The sequence below is a fragment of the Nyctereutes procyonoides genome, unplaced genomic scaffold (genome assembly GCF_905146905.1).
Source record: "Nyctereutes procyonoides isolate TBG_1078 unplaced genomic scaffold, NYPRO_anot_genome, whole genome shotgun sequence".
NCBI classification, from domain to species: domain Eukaryota; kingdom Metazoa; phylum Chordata; class Mammalia; order Carnivora; family Canidae; genus Nyctereutes; species Nyctereutes procyonoides.
Genome location: NW_026575020.1, coordinates 7649029 through 7663199, shown reverse-complemented (window position 1 = coordinate 7663199; position 14171 = coordinate 7649029). Strand labels below are relative to the sequence as shown.

General features: G+C 47.6%; 1 protein-coding gene across 2 annotated transcripts in view; it reads left to right on the top strand.

The window, feature by feature from the left end:
* The first annotated feature begins 12222 nt into the window (after positions 1-12222).
* SPOP (speckle type BTB/POZ protein) overlaps positions 12223-14171 on the top strand; it is a 67079-nt gene continuing 65130 nt past the window's right edge. For both annotated transcript variants that reach the window (XM_055331180.1, XM_055331171.1), the window contains exon 1: positions 12223-12388. The gene's annotated coding sequence lies outside the window, so the exon portion shown is untranslated. The remainder of the gene's footprint in view (positions 12389-14171) is intronic.

The window sequence follows — 14171 nt, the reverse complement described above, 5'->3', positions numbered from 1 at the left end:
GCGCACGCGTGCAGGCATAATGGCACAAATGCTCACACATATGTCAGCTGGTAGGTTCATTTTTCTATAATGAGTCCACAGCTCTCTTCAGATTCTCAAAGGGGTTCATACATGATACCTGCCATAATCCTGAGGCTCATTTAATGAAAAGCAATTTCCCAAATACAGTAGTGTACCTGGGCACCACTGCAAAATATGAGAAAGCACCATCCCCAGCTCTGCTTAGAGGAGGGAGTGGGGTTGAGGTTGCAGAGATATGCCAGGAGTGTAACACAACCAAGTTCATTTCTGGTTTTCTCCTGGCCCCTCCACACGCTTTATAAGCTGGAACTGTCTAATTTAGCAAATAAAAACACAGGATGCCTGGCTACATTTGAATCGCAGATAAACAACACATAATTTTTTTTTTAGCATAAGTATGTGTCATCTAATGTCATACTTGGGACATACTTAAAAAATTATTTATGCGGGATCCCTGGGTGGCACAGCGGTTTGGCGCCTGCCTTTGGCCCAGGGCGCGATCCTGGAGACCCGGGATCGAGTCCCACGTCGGGCTTCCGGTGCATGCAGCCTGCTTCTCCCTCTGCCTGTGTCTCTGCACCTCTCTCTCTCTCTCTCACTGTGTGCCTATCATAAATAAATAAAAAATTTAAAAAAAATTATTTATGCAATATTTGAGACATATGTGTTGTTTATCTGAAATTCAAGTTTAGCCAGTGTTGCGTATTTACTTACAAGACTGTGGCATTAGTCATTATTACACATGTTCTCACCGGTCTTTCTTTTCCTCTCTGATACATCACCCCTTGCAATCCCACGCTTAGGGATTCCAGGTACTTTTGTTCAGGGCCAAACATTGTCGAATTCCCCCTTTGGGCCCAGGGGAGCTGCAAGCTTAGACCTCGTCAGCAGGGGGCACCATTTTCTTAAAATAGATCCCCAGTGGTGTTTCAAGGGCCTCAGAAAGAGGCCATGGGGCATTGAATTGAATTCTATTTGCTGCTCCTGTTTCCCCTCCTGGAGCTTCTCCCTACCTCACACCTTGCCAGACTCCTCTCTGAAGCAAGACTCTGATCCTGTTACTTCACTCCTTAAATCACTTCTAGGGTCCATGGTTACCATCAGAACGTGGCATAAAAAGTGCTTCAGGATCCCACTGGAGTCTCTTTTCCCTGCTTCAACTCCTGCTGCTTCTACCCTACGTGATCCCACCCACCTCACACTTCCAGCATCTCCATTCACCAGGAACTATTTGCAGTTTCCCTGTACACTCTCCTCTGTGACTACGGTTTCCTCTGCTTGGAATCCCTTTTTCCACCTGGTGCTTCTAGCATTTCCATTCATTCAACACATTGCACAAACAGGTACTGAGGCTAACTGGGTACCAGGCACTCAGCCTTGCGCCAGAAGAGACAGTGCAGGTGCAGAAAGGCAGCCAACCTACAGCCCCTCCCTTGTGCATCTCACCACAGGAGAGGAGAAACAATACACAAGTAATCAAATCAACAAGATACATAAAATTAGTTCCGGAGTTCACCAGTCTGACTTCTTCCAGCAGAGTTGAGGGCTTTTTGTTTTAAGGGTCCCGAATTCTAACACCTGTACAATTGTTGCAGAAGCACAAACGAACAAAGATAGCCAGTTGACGTTAACAGGGAAGGGGTAGGGTGGAGAGGTGGGGGGTGCGTGCCCTGTGACAAACTGAGAGTTCGTGTCCCATCCAAAGGGCTTATCATCTCTTCCCGATTGTTACTAAATCAATCCATCATTTCAAAAAGATATGGAAATACTGATTTTTATATGAACACTTTCAATTTTTAAAATTCTTACTAGGTAAACTAAACACACCTGTAGGGTGGATTGGGCCTTCTGGCCACTAGTTTGCCACCTACCATATAGCAACACTATATTACTGCCTTGTATCTGATTAATATTTATGGATACTTGCTTCCCCAAGACCCCATCCTTGTGTCTTTCACCCCTAACCCAGTGACTGGTGAATGCTGGGGGCCAAACATCAATCAGTGTCTGTGGGAGGGCCGAAAATAGGGAGGGAAGAGGGACACGACTGGGAACAATAGTCGGTGGATGGAAGTTCTTATTACTACTGCTCTGGGTGTGTGGGGCAGATGGAACAAGGAAACCTGAAACAGTTTGTTGCTGAGCGTGCCTGTGTGCGTGAGTGAGTTCCCATGTTAGCAGGTGTGACAGCTGGAAAATGTGTCTAAGAACCATCAGCTCCTCTCTTGGTGGGCTCCCAAGCCATCCCTCCCCATTCTTGGCGGATGGGAGGGAGGAGAAGAATGCAGGGTTCATGGTAGCCTCCTGGCCTCCTTCCAGGACCTGTAGTCGCTGGCACAGAGATCAGAAAGAGCTTATATAGGCGTTTGGCACCAACTGATACATCCTCAGGGGAAGGTGTCTGGCAGCTGCTGCCACCCACCGCCTACCCACTCGAGTGCCCACTGCATAGCAAGCAGTTTGCGGGGGGCTCGCTTGATCAGAGTGAGATCATCAAAATGACCCTTCACCCTGCACCGGGGAGTCAAACATATATGAGTTAAAGAGAAAAACAGGGGTGGCTGAGAAGGACCTCCCACTGCAGCCCCTCAGAGACAGAGCAGGAGCTTGACCACTGGAGCAGTCTGCGGGTTTCTGCTAATGGTATGCTGTCCTCTTTTATCAGGAGAGGATGCTTCCTCGTGCCCACACAGGGCATCTCATATACATTCTTCCTACCCCTCTGCTTAAAAACATATCTTCAGAAAATAGACATCAGAGGCTTAGAATGTATATTTTTGTCTAATTTTCAGGAGAATTAACTAGATCATTCAGGAATCAGAGCCTCCATCTTGGCCCTGAAATCTCTTGTAAGGTCTGAAAATGCAACATTCTGAATCAGAGAGCGTGGAGGGGATGGGGGCAGCCTGGAGCACATAGGAGTCACTCTTCCAGCTGGACTGTGAACATTTTGCCCCATGATTTCCTTTCTGGGGAGAGGTATCTTGAAAACCAAAGCCACCTCCAGATTCCAGGCAGGGTGCCTCTTGTTCCCTACCGGTGCTTGGTCAGCCAGAAGCTTTGAAGCAAGACTTCCAGGAAGCAATGTCTCCTGCAGGCGGTGCTGACTCAGCCCAGACTCCATGCTTTAAGTCTGGTCCTTGTCTCGGACTAGCCAGCAAAGGCAGAGAGGCGCATAGGGGGCTGTGCTCCTGGGCTGTGCTCCAGCCGCTGGAAAAGGGGGGCAAGGGGGGCACGGACCCTGAACTGTTTCAGCTTTTGTTAAGGGAAACGCAGAAAGGGACTCAGGAGTGGCCTGACCCCCTGGGTTCCAGCACCTTTTGATGAAATCTATCTTTTCCATGTTCCCGGAGGCAGGGATGGGGCTAACTCAGTACTTTGCATTTGGGAATGAGAACATCCTTTGATATGTTCCCTGGCTCTCATTTCTAATCTGCCATGGGGGTGGAGGTGGTGGTTGACCATCTCTCTGACTCTCCAACATCCTCTTCTCCAGATTATCCTACTTGGATTAAAGGGTGATTCATGCTGCCTCTCTCCTCCTGAACTTAGCCACGAACTATCTGATTCCTTCCACCTCTGCTTCCCTCTCCCCTCCTCTCTGCTCTCACTCCCTTGGTCCTTTGCTATCATTTTCCTCTCTCCATATTCCTACCTTCTCTCTCTCTCTCTCTCTCCCTGCGGTTCTGATGGCAAATCCTTTCCCTGGCACAGGCCCTCCATTTGCTCGCCAGCCCTGCTGGATTACTCTCCTCATTCTGTAGCTTCTATCCAATGATCTCTCTGGCCAGGCTGGTTGGGAGCCCTCTCCTCTGGCCACCCCGACTCCTGCCTTCCTGCTGCTGGCAATGCTATCACCCACAATTCATTTCCATTTGGGGATGGGGGTGGAAAACTGTCTGGAATGAACTGGGAGATATTTGGCGATCTGCTCTACGTTCCAGTCCAAGGGCCCCGGAAGAGAATCTTCTGGAAGAGGACACCATTTTACAGAGCAATAAGTGCTGCAGGATCTAGTTTTAATGAATGTAGGATCAAAAGCTTTTTAGAGTCAGCCAGTCCTTAGAAACAAGAGCCCAGTGATAGGGAGGACTGGAGACCTTTGCCACAGAAAACAAAGCTGTGACTCAAAGGCGTCACGTAGATGCTTTCCTTGCTCATCCACGTTCCTGAGTTTAATGTCTTTGGCTTGGGAATTAACTTTGAGACTTTTCCAACATAGATAAAAATAGAGCTCATAAATGCCATCACAGGCACTTTCCGATAAGGTGGCCTTTTAAGGGAAGACTGGGCTCCCAAGCAGAGGGTATGAGTCAAAGAGCCTCTGAGCCAGTGTTGAGAATACCGAAGACCAGCCAGCTGACCGGCCTGTGGCCCAACAGTGGAGGCAGGAAGAGGAAGCTGCTGGAGGCTTCTGTGCCTGAAACCACAGGAACCAAGGTCTCAAGAGGAATGTTTATATCACTCATTCATCTGTTCATTCATCACACATCAGCATTTATCCGAATACCTACTATGTGCTAGGAAGGCTGTTTGGTGTTAAAAACGTGACAGAGGAAAAGAAAAAGGAAATCCTGTCCCCATGTAGTTTACACCAAGTGAGGAATAGAGACAGGGGCCATGCAAGCCCGAGTGAGGGGGGTGTGTGAGATGGGAGTGGGAACTCAGTTCTGGGGTGGGGGACTCGCACAGCTTCCTGGAGGACCAGATGGGTAAAATCAAAGCCTGGATAACCAGCAGAGAATTGGCCAGGGGAAGGTCGGGGGTGGGGCCAGGGAAAGGTGTAGGGAAGACTGTTCTGGTAAGAAGTAACAGCATGAGCAGAAAGAGAGAACTTGGTTTACTGGTGGGAATTAATAGTAGTCCTGTGTGTGATAGAAAACTGTATTGCTAAGTGGGATGGGGAGGGTAAGAGAGGCCCTGGAGACAAGGCACTGTCCCTGGTCAAGAGTCTCTCACCCTTTTTTTTTTTTAATTAAAGATTTTATTTACTTATTCATGAGAGACACGGAGAGAGGCAGAGACATAGGTAGAAGGAGGAGCAGGCTCCCTTGCAGGGAGCCTGATGGTGAACTCGATCCTAGGACTCCAGGATCATGACCTGGGCCAAAGGCAGAGACTCAACCACTGAGCCACCCAGGCGCCCCTGAGTCTTTTGCCCTATTAAGGAGTATGGACTTTATTTTGAAGGTAACAGGAAGCCATGGAAGGGTTGCCTGCAAAGAAGTGAGTCGATTGGACTGGCATTTTACAGATCTCACTCTAGCTGCAGAGCAGAAAATGAACTGGAAGGGGGAGACCAGGGGCTGGGAGGCCAGTGAGGAGGTCACCATCATTCAGGGGAGAATTAGGGAAGTGTCAGTGAGGATGGAAGGCAGTAGGCAGAGCTGAGCTATAACTGAAGTATGGAATTGTCAGAACATGGTGTTGCATCTGAAGTGTGCTGGAGGAATCAGGGACCCAGTTCCCAGACGCAGGTACTTGGTGAGATAGAGAACCCCAGAAGAGAAGCACCTTTTAGATAGGCTATGAGGTGCCTAGGGGACATCCACCTGAGGATACCAATCTGCTAGATGGGTGTGTTAAGATGGGAAATCAAGAGAAAGACCTGGCTCGAGATGGATTTGGAATATTCTTTAGCAGATGGGTGGCAGTGGAGCCATGAAAGTGAATGAGCGATTTGGAGGCAAGTGAGGACAGTGTGAAGAGGAGAGGAACTGAACAGAAGCTAAAGAAAATGGATATAAAAAGGATGGCCAAAGGCAGAGCCCCCAAAGGAGACTGAGAAGGAGCAGCCAAAGGAGCAGAAGGGAAACCAGAAAAATGGTCTTCTGTTGTCGGCCTCGTTCACCTGCCACGAGTGCTCTGAACTCTCTTTAGGAATTCACTCCTCCCTGATCTGGGGCCTGAGGTTTGGGTCCTAGGGAGGGCGGCTGGCTGGCTCTGCTTAACCCTCGTGACCCACCTCCTGCAGCCCCTCCCACTTGTTCTCTCTCTCCAGCTACTCATTTCTCTTGAGCTTCACAAAGTCTCCCTCCTCTTCTTGGCCCTAGGAGCTCCTTGTCTCTGGGTCACTTTCCTTCCTCATTTTCCTTTTCCACATCCCTAGCCTACTGACCTTTCATGTAGGCTTCCAACTTCTGCTCAAGCCTTCTTTGATATTCCAGACAAGACCAGAGTTTTCTACCATTCATTCATTCATTCATTCATTCATTCTTTGTTCATTCAGCATGTACTTAAGCACCTTCTGTCCACACATCCGCAATGGGCCGAATGCTGGGACATTATGGAGAGCAGAACAGGCTGCTATGGAGCTGACAGCTGATTAGAGGAGACCCACAGTAAACAAGTAAATACTCAAAAAATTAAAAATTGTTGTTAGTATTGTGAAGGAAGTAAATGTGGTACCATGATAGAGGATAACGAAAGGTCCTCATTTGGGACAGGGTGGGTGGTCAGAGAAGGCTCTCTGTGGATGTGAAATTAAACTGAGACCTGAAAGAACCAGCCATGTGAGAAGTTAGGGTGGAAGTGTTCCATGCAGGGGGAACAGTAACTGAAAATGTCTATGGAGAGAAAGGTCTTGATGGGCTTTACCAGTTCCAGGAATTGACACATGGCCAGGACAGCTGATGCAAAGACAGGGAAAAAGGGACATGTGACCTGGTTGAGTATGAGACTCTTGTAGGCAGGGGTACAAAGTTTGGGTTTTATTCATGGTGCAACGAGAAGCATTCAAAGGTTTTGAGCAAGGGTGCAGTGCAATCTGACTTAGGTTTTAATTAGATTGCCCTGGTGGCTGGGTGAAGAATGGACGGAGAGACAAGCCAAATACTAGGAAGACTAATTAGGATCCCCTCACTGTGGTTCAGGCCAAAGTGGGTGGTGGCTAAGGACTTGAATGGGACTGGGAAAATGAAGAGAAGTGGATGGATTCAAGGGATACTTTGAAACTGGAGGTTCTGGGAATTGCTGATGTATTGGGGGATAAAAGGAGTTGAAAGATGATTCCTGATTCCTGGCTTTAATGAATGGAAAGAGAACCAGACTGGCTTGACTTGACCTGCCCCAGCCTCATTTGTCCCTCCATCCCCTTCCTTGGAGCCCCTGACGCACATCTTCAGAAGCCCAGAGCTTGAGAAGCAAGTGTCATTCCAAAACCACCGGTTTGGAGAATCTTTACGGTTGCTTCCAGTTTGGGATTTCCTTAAATTCTAAACTGAAAATTCTATCTGAATAAGGAAAATATTCCTATTTATTCTGACTTCTCTTGTAGTTACATTGGTAGAGCTCTGTACCCAGGGAGCATTCAGTAAGTGCTAGTTGACTGTTCACTTTGGCACAGACCTTCCAATAATTGAATTTTAGATTAAATCCTTTTTTTAAAAAATAAAAGATTCTATCATAGAGTAAACTTTCAATTGAAATCAATTCACCTTGATAAAGTAGAATCATGGCAAGGATGATCTAAAATTGTAAAATCCAAAGTAATTTCTGCTTGACTTGAAGCAGAGGAAAAAATGTGCTTTTGCTAAACTAATGATCTACATTTAAGTATATGTTATTTTAGCACAAATGCCAACAGGTGGTGGGTCAATCCCATTTAGAATAGGACCCAAAAAAACCCACTGAAAAGAATTTATAACAGTGAATAATCTATATTTGCTAATATATTCTTTGTTGAGAACAAATATCAACCCTCTAAAACTTATTTTGAAGCAATGACTTCAGGTTATTTTTAGAGCAAGTTAAAGACGCATGAGATGACTGTGTTGCCAGTCCAAGGCAGAAATCAGAGAAAAGCTACGACTCAAAGTTGCCACTTCCTCTCTTCTCTTTCCCACTGCTGCTTCTTTGCCTGGCTTCCCACTCCTCAGCCATCATGTTTGCCAGCCATTTTTCTGGGTTAAAAACTCAGAACTCCAATTGATCTACAAGCATATCGGTCAAATCTTCAGATAATGATGCCATTCTAAGCCTTTCATTTTATTAAAGGGGGAAGTAAAGTAACATAATGGCTTTCGTATGCCAAGCCATTTTGAACAAATATTACATCATTCGATGCCACGTATAACCCTGTGATGGGTGCCCACTTCACAGATGAGACGGGATAACTGGCCATCTAGCATCTGATCTGCTTCCTGTGTGAGATGAGTCCTCTGCTATAGATAACATCAGTGAGAAGGAGGGCTAAACATTACACCATGAACACCATGGCAGTATGGTGGTCAGGGCCCAGGTCAAGCTGAGATATTTGATGGCACAGAGAGGTCAATAAATGAACTACTAGTAATTTTGACTAGCGGGCTCCCCATGGCATCAGGGCCCAGGACGTTGACCAGGATTGGCCACCTGGGTGCTACTGCCTGGGCTTTGGGTTTGCAGCATGACGCACAAAGATGAAAGGGGTTTAGACATCTTTTGCCACAGCAGCAGTGGAAGTCATATGTCTGGTGGTGGCACTTTGTAGCAGTGCCCAGAGATGGGACCTCCTGGCCACAGTGTCCTGCTGAAGAAGCTTGTTCTTCTTCCATGAGCCAGATTTCCAAATCTGATTCTTCAGTTCCTGTCAGTTCTGGAAACTAGAGGTAGCTCTTCAGGAAATTCCAGTTTAGGTTGATAGAGCCGGAGCTGGTGTAGTTCTTGCAACCAGAAACCCTGACCCATCTGTGAGGAAACAGACTCCAAGTCTTGTTCAGGGACCCCAGCTAGCAAGTGGTAATGTTCTGGCTGAGACACCTGTGGTATTTCCTTGATTCCCAGCTTCCCAAAGAACTTGAAAAAATTTGAGAACGGGGGTGGGGGTAGTGGTGGTGGTGAATGGTATACAGAGTAAAGCAGAGCTTGAGGACCTGCAGCTGTGTAAACACTTACCCCCAAACCCACATTCAGTAACACACCCATAAATAAATGGGGTCTGCTCTAGGCCAGGGACTCTGCTATGCTCAAATATTATTTCAGTTAATCCTCACAACAATATGATCCAGTGGACATTATTTTCTCCATTGTTTGGGTGGAAAAACTGAGGCTCACAGAGGTTTGTCCAAGTTTATATTATAATAAGTGTTAGTGTTGGGTTTGAACTTGAGTCTCCAGACAAGGAGGCTGGAACTCATTAAGCCATAACTACCTCACTGTGAAATTTAATCAATCAATATTTCTCCATTGCCAATTTTCCATTAATCCTATTGTGGCCTCAGCACCACCTCAACAATGTGTTCTTGTTGGCATGCTTCCTTGCATATGGTTGTACACTCGTGTCCCAGAGGGTGTCATCTCTCTCTGTTCCTTTAGACTGGGAACCTCTGGAGCACAGGACCAGGCCTCTGCACTAAGGATATTCCTTCCTGCATACACATGAGATGTGGTATGGACACATGGACATATGGACACGTTTCTGATGTCCATGCGGTGCTCCACCATGGAAGGCTATGGGCTGGGGTTCACTGATTGGCCAACTGAATTATTGTATAGAGAGGAGATTCTGCATCTTGCTACAGTGGTTGCAACTGGATGGGAGATGACTGCATCTTGCTACAGTGGTTGCAACTGGATGGGAGTCTGTACTCATCTGTTCAGTCCTGCCTGCCTCCACCTCCTCTATAGCTTCAAGGGAAATCATGCCTTTGCTTACTGGACTGTAAAATGGAGCTGAAGATCCTTGTTGGCAGGATAAAGACCAGATGTCTTATGGTCTTTTGAGACAGAGCCCTTGCCGAGACCTGGCTCATGACAGCCAAGGAATACTTTGTCATCTGTGTTTTGGAATTAAGAAAACTGAGTTCAGCACGTTTCCGACCACCACAAGGAGCAGTGAATTGAATTGGTGCCATTGTAAGCTTGATTGTTGTTGCATAGATAAAACCCTCATTAAGTCCCACAAGAGGAGAAAAGAATTTTCTTTTGAAGAGGGGGGGGTTTCTTGCTTGTCTGCGGTTACAACAACAAAACAGTAAATGGAGGAAATAATGAAATAACCGCACTTTCCCTCCCCAAACCTCGTCAAGAGGCTGGATGAGTTTTTAATTAGTGCTTCGTTTTCAATAAATCTGTATCTGTACGTGGCGCTGATTCTTTCCTGGATAAGGGAAAGATAATAATGAGAATCCTATTTTTCAGTCCCACACTAAAGGGATGCCTCGTATATTTAATCATGCTGTAGAAATCCTGGCAGCTTTCTCTGAGCCCAGCCTCTGCTCTAATTACATTTCTAGATTTTAGTAAATTGAAAGGGAAAATGTAGGAACAAAATAATTAAAACCGAAGAGGAAGTGCATATTAAAAAGGAGAAGCTGTTTAAAATTCTTCCACACGGTGTTTCCAAGGACATCTACAGTCGTTTAATCAGATCTACACCAAATCAAAGCCCTTTGTACAGAGGCTGGTGGATCACATCTCAGGTGGGCGGGATGGTCCCCACAGCAGAACGGGAGCCTCATTGCACCAGGCTACAGATGGGACTCATGTCCTTCTAGATCTCTGGAGATTCAGGGCCAGCCTGGACACGCTGCTAGCACAGACTCACTAGCCCTGAGGAGTTTCCTCCCAGTTTCCAGGCAGAAGCTGACTATACCAATTGATTAGCCCCAAGTGTGAGGTAGCTAAAGTATGTTGTCCATGCCTCGTTTCCTTATCCTGAACCCCTTCCCCACTCTGTGCTCCTCCCTCCAAGGAGTACACTTTTTCTTTCTTTCCTTGCCGATCTGTGGACTCTCAAGTAAAGAGTACAGGAACTGAACATGCTCAGTGCCACCAGGAGTCAGCTACTTGAACCGGGTTACTGGGTTATCTGTGGGGCGCTCCGAGTTTTCACAAGGACCAAAAACCTTGCTGGCTTCTGCTAAAGGAATGACTGTTGAGGATGATGATGATGATGAGTGGAACCTAATTGGAAAGTTGCAAGCATCAGCCTACCAGGTGACGAAAGCTCTTTTTGTTTTAAGCAAGGTAGGCCCAGTATTTACATCACTGTGAAAGTCAGGACCTCCATTTCTCCATCACGCTCTCTGAAATACAGTTGGAGCAACTCTAGGAGCTTGGAATGCTTTGTCTAGGACTCCTAGGACATTTTCAGCTGTGCGATTGTAGGGCGCGCTCGTGTCCTTGAAAGCAGAGGGCAGCCCGGCACCATCAGGGGTTTCTTTCCAAAACCCTGTGGCTTTGCTCACGAGCTCCTGGCCTTCCCTAATGAACACACTCACCCGCCACCTGGCGCCAGGATGCGTGTGGCAGGAGACAAGTGAGCACAGTCTCCTGGAGACAGTCCCATGGCAGCAAAGCTTCCGGAAGCTGTTCCCAAGGGAGGGCCCACACTTTATCACCTCGTGACCTGCAGGTACTTCTGGTTGCTCTTTTGGGTCTAATGCCTCTGGCACTTGAGTGGATGTGTCTGTGTGATGACACTACCTCAGTGTGCAGAAGACACACTACCTGCTCCCAGTGATTTGGCTTGATTCAGTAGGAGCAACGTTTAAAAGTTTAAGCTAGAGGAAAAGATGCTAGCAATCATGAATAGCCTATCACTGACATCACTCTAACATGGGGGTGACTTTTTTTTCCTTTTACTCCACTGAGGAGTCCCTGATGGCCCTTGGGAGCCAGGATGTGAGGCCCACTGGAGACCCAGGTGTCCAAGACGACAAACTGTCATTGAATCAGCTCCCTTTCAGGTAAGCCACCCACATGCCCGTCCATGCCCCCCCACAAGAAAACCGAGAGGTTTTGTTTCCAAATGCCAACATTCAGTTACTCTAAAGTCTTTAGCATTATTGTAAAGTCCAGAAAATATTTTACTGACACGGGGCTGTTTAGAAAAAGCGAGGGAATGCAAGTTAAAGTTGTTGGTAATCCATGAATTTCTGGCAAATATAGGTTGCTATTGTTCAATGCCTTTACTGCTACGCCGCCCCCCCCCCCCCCCGCCCTGCCAGGCCTCTACTCGGGCCTCGCACCTCCGTGTAGTCCGCCGCGCCCCGCGTGCAACCCCCTCCGCGTTCCCGCCTCTTTCTAGTCAGGCCCCTCCTCCCCCTCAAATCCCCCCGGCCCCGGGAAGCCGCCCGGACGCACGCGCACTAAGGGAGGTAGGCGGAGTCTTGAGGAAGTGGGAGGAGGGGCAGGAGAACCCAGGGAGGGGAGAAGAGGGGCGGAGGCCGCGCGGGGTGGGGCCCGGCGGGTACGCGCTCGCTGCGTCGACGTGCTGACGCCATGACGCCCCGGCCGGTGTGTGTCGGTGTGTGTGTGTGTGAGTGTGCGCGCTCCGAGTGTGTGTGTATTTGTGTATCGGCGGTCCCGCAGGTCCCGGATGTTGCGGACAGTATGAAGCGAGCGCAGGGGGACGGGGACCAGCAGCTGTCGCCGCCGTTCTCAGGTGAGTGGGGGGAGGAGAGTCAAGGGAGAGGGCTGTCCTGTCGGAGTGGGGGGGGCGCCTCCCTTAAGAGGTGACTGACCCCAACTCCCCCCCCCGAACCCCCCCCCCGCCACACATATACTCTTCCCTGTCCCATATCCCACATCCTGGGTTACGTGGCCTGGGAATGCCAGAGCCTAATCAACCGTTCCTTCTCCCAATCCCAAGCATTCAGGAGACACAAATGCGCCCCCTGCCTTCAGCCCCCCCATCGTTTTCCCAGCCCCATCCCCCTTGCCAAATAGTGAGCTGTCGCCTGCGGCGAGATGGGTGACTGCGCATGCGCGAGTGTGAACGAGCTAGGGGTGCTTGTTCGCTGCCCCCGGGGCGCATGCGCATCGCTGTGTTGCAGGGACCTGCGGGATAAAGAGCCCCTTGACCACGCGCCCGCCTTCTTCCCAGACAGTGGGCTGCTAGATAGTGCGCCTGTTGCTCGTATCCAAAACGGAGAGTTTAAATTATTTGACAGACTTACTGACAAAGCACTGTTTGCATCTGGTGTTGCCCTAGAGACTCCCAAGCTACTAACGCCTTCCAGAGCCAACGTGCCCCACGCTGACCCATCTTTTGAAACTGTCACTGCAACTTCTAGTTCCAGCATTACTTTTCTTTCCTCTCATAGTCATGCTGTACTTTTAATATAAACATCCCCTAAACTTAGTAGTAGGTGCCCCAACCCATTCAGTAATTCTGGCAGGGGATTTTGGTGGCCTTTCTAAGGAGTTACTGAGGGTCACAAAAATAAGGGGGACTACCTTTTAGTAAAATTCTTAATTGTCATAGAAGTAGATAAGGTAGCGATAAAGAACACGGTGTAAGGCTTAGAGCAGTACCTGTAAATCAAGACATCAGGGTTCTCTCTAGCCCTCGTGTGACCTATTTGCCTCTTTTTTTTTTTTTGTAAAAGATCTTCCTTTAAAAAAAAAAAAGGATCTTCCTTAGCACTTTCAGTTTTAGCTGTACATTATTGATGTTCTGTGAACATCACATGAAAACAAAAGCAATCTGAAACTACTAGTGGAAAATAACTTACCCTGTGGAGGTTTTATTTATTTATTTATTTTTTAAATTTTTATTTATTTATGATAGTCACAGAGAGAGAGAGAGAGAGAGAGGCAGAGACAGAAGCAGGCTCCATGCACCGGGAGCTTGATGTGGGATTCTGGAAACCCGGGATCGCGCCCTGGGCCAAAGGCAGGCGCCAAACCGCTGCGCCACCCAGGGATCCCCCTGTGGAGGTTTTAACTTGAAGCAGTGGGAGCGATGTTTCTTGCACATTTACAGATAACGAAGAGCAATATAAAATAAGGAATTCTAAAGTACAGTGATATTTCAGTGATCTAGGACCTAGGTTTTCAGTTGGCAGATTATTCATAGTCCTTAATTTGCTGCTTTATTGCCACTCTCAGATACTTCAGTGCTTCTTCCCTCTGCCATCAAAACAGGGTGAGGAAATGATAAACTCTTACAAGCAGAAGATTTGCTGAATAGCATTGAAATGAATATAGTTGAATTGTTGGGGTGGGGGGCAGCCTTTTGTGTGTTTTTCAATTATCTTTGCCAAACCTGTTTCCTATCTGGATAACTGGGAATGGGCAGTATTAGTAAGCCTTATTTTCTATTTTCTTCCCTTTGTGTCCTTTCTTTGGTATTCTAGCAAAGGTTTCTTGGCTGCCATTCTTAACTGTAGAACCTTATGTTTTGGGGCCTTAACGTATGTGTGTGTGTGTGTGTGTGTATTAAA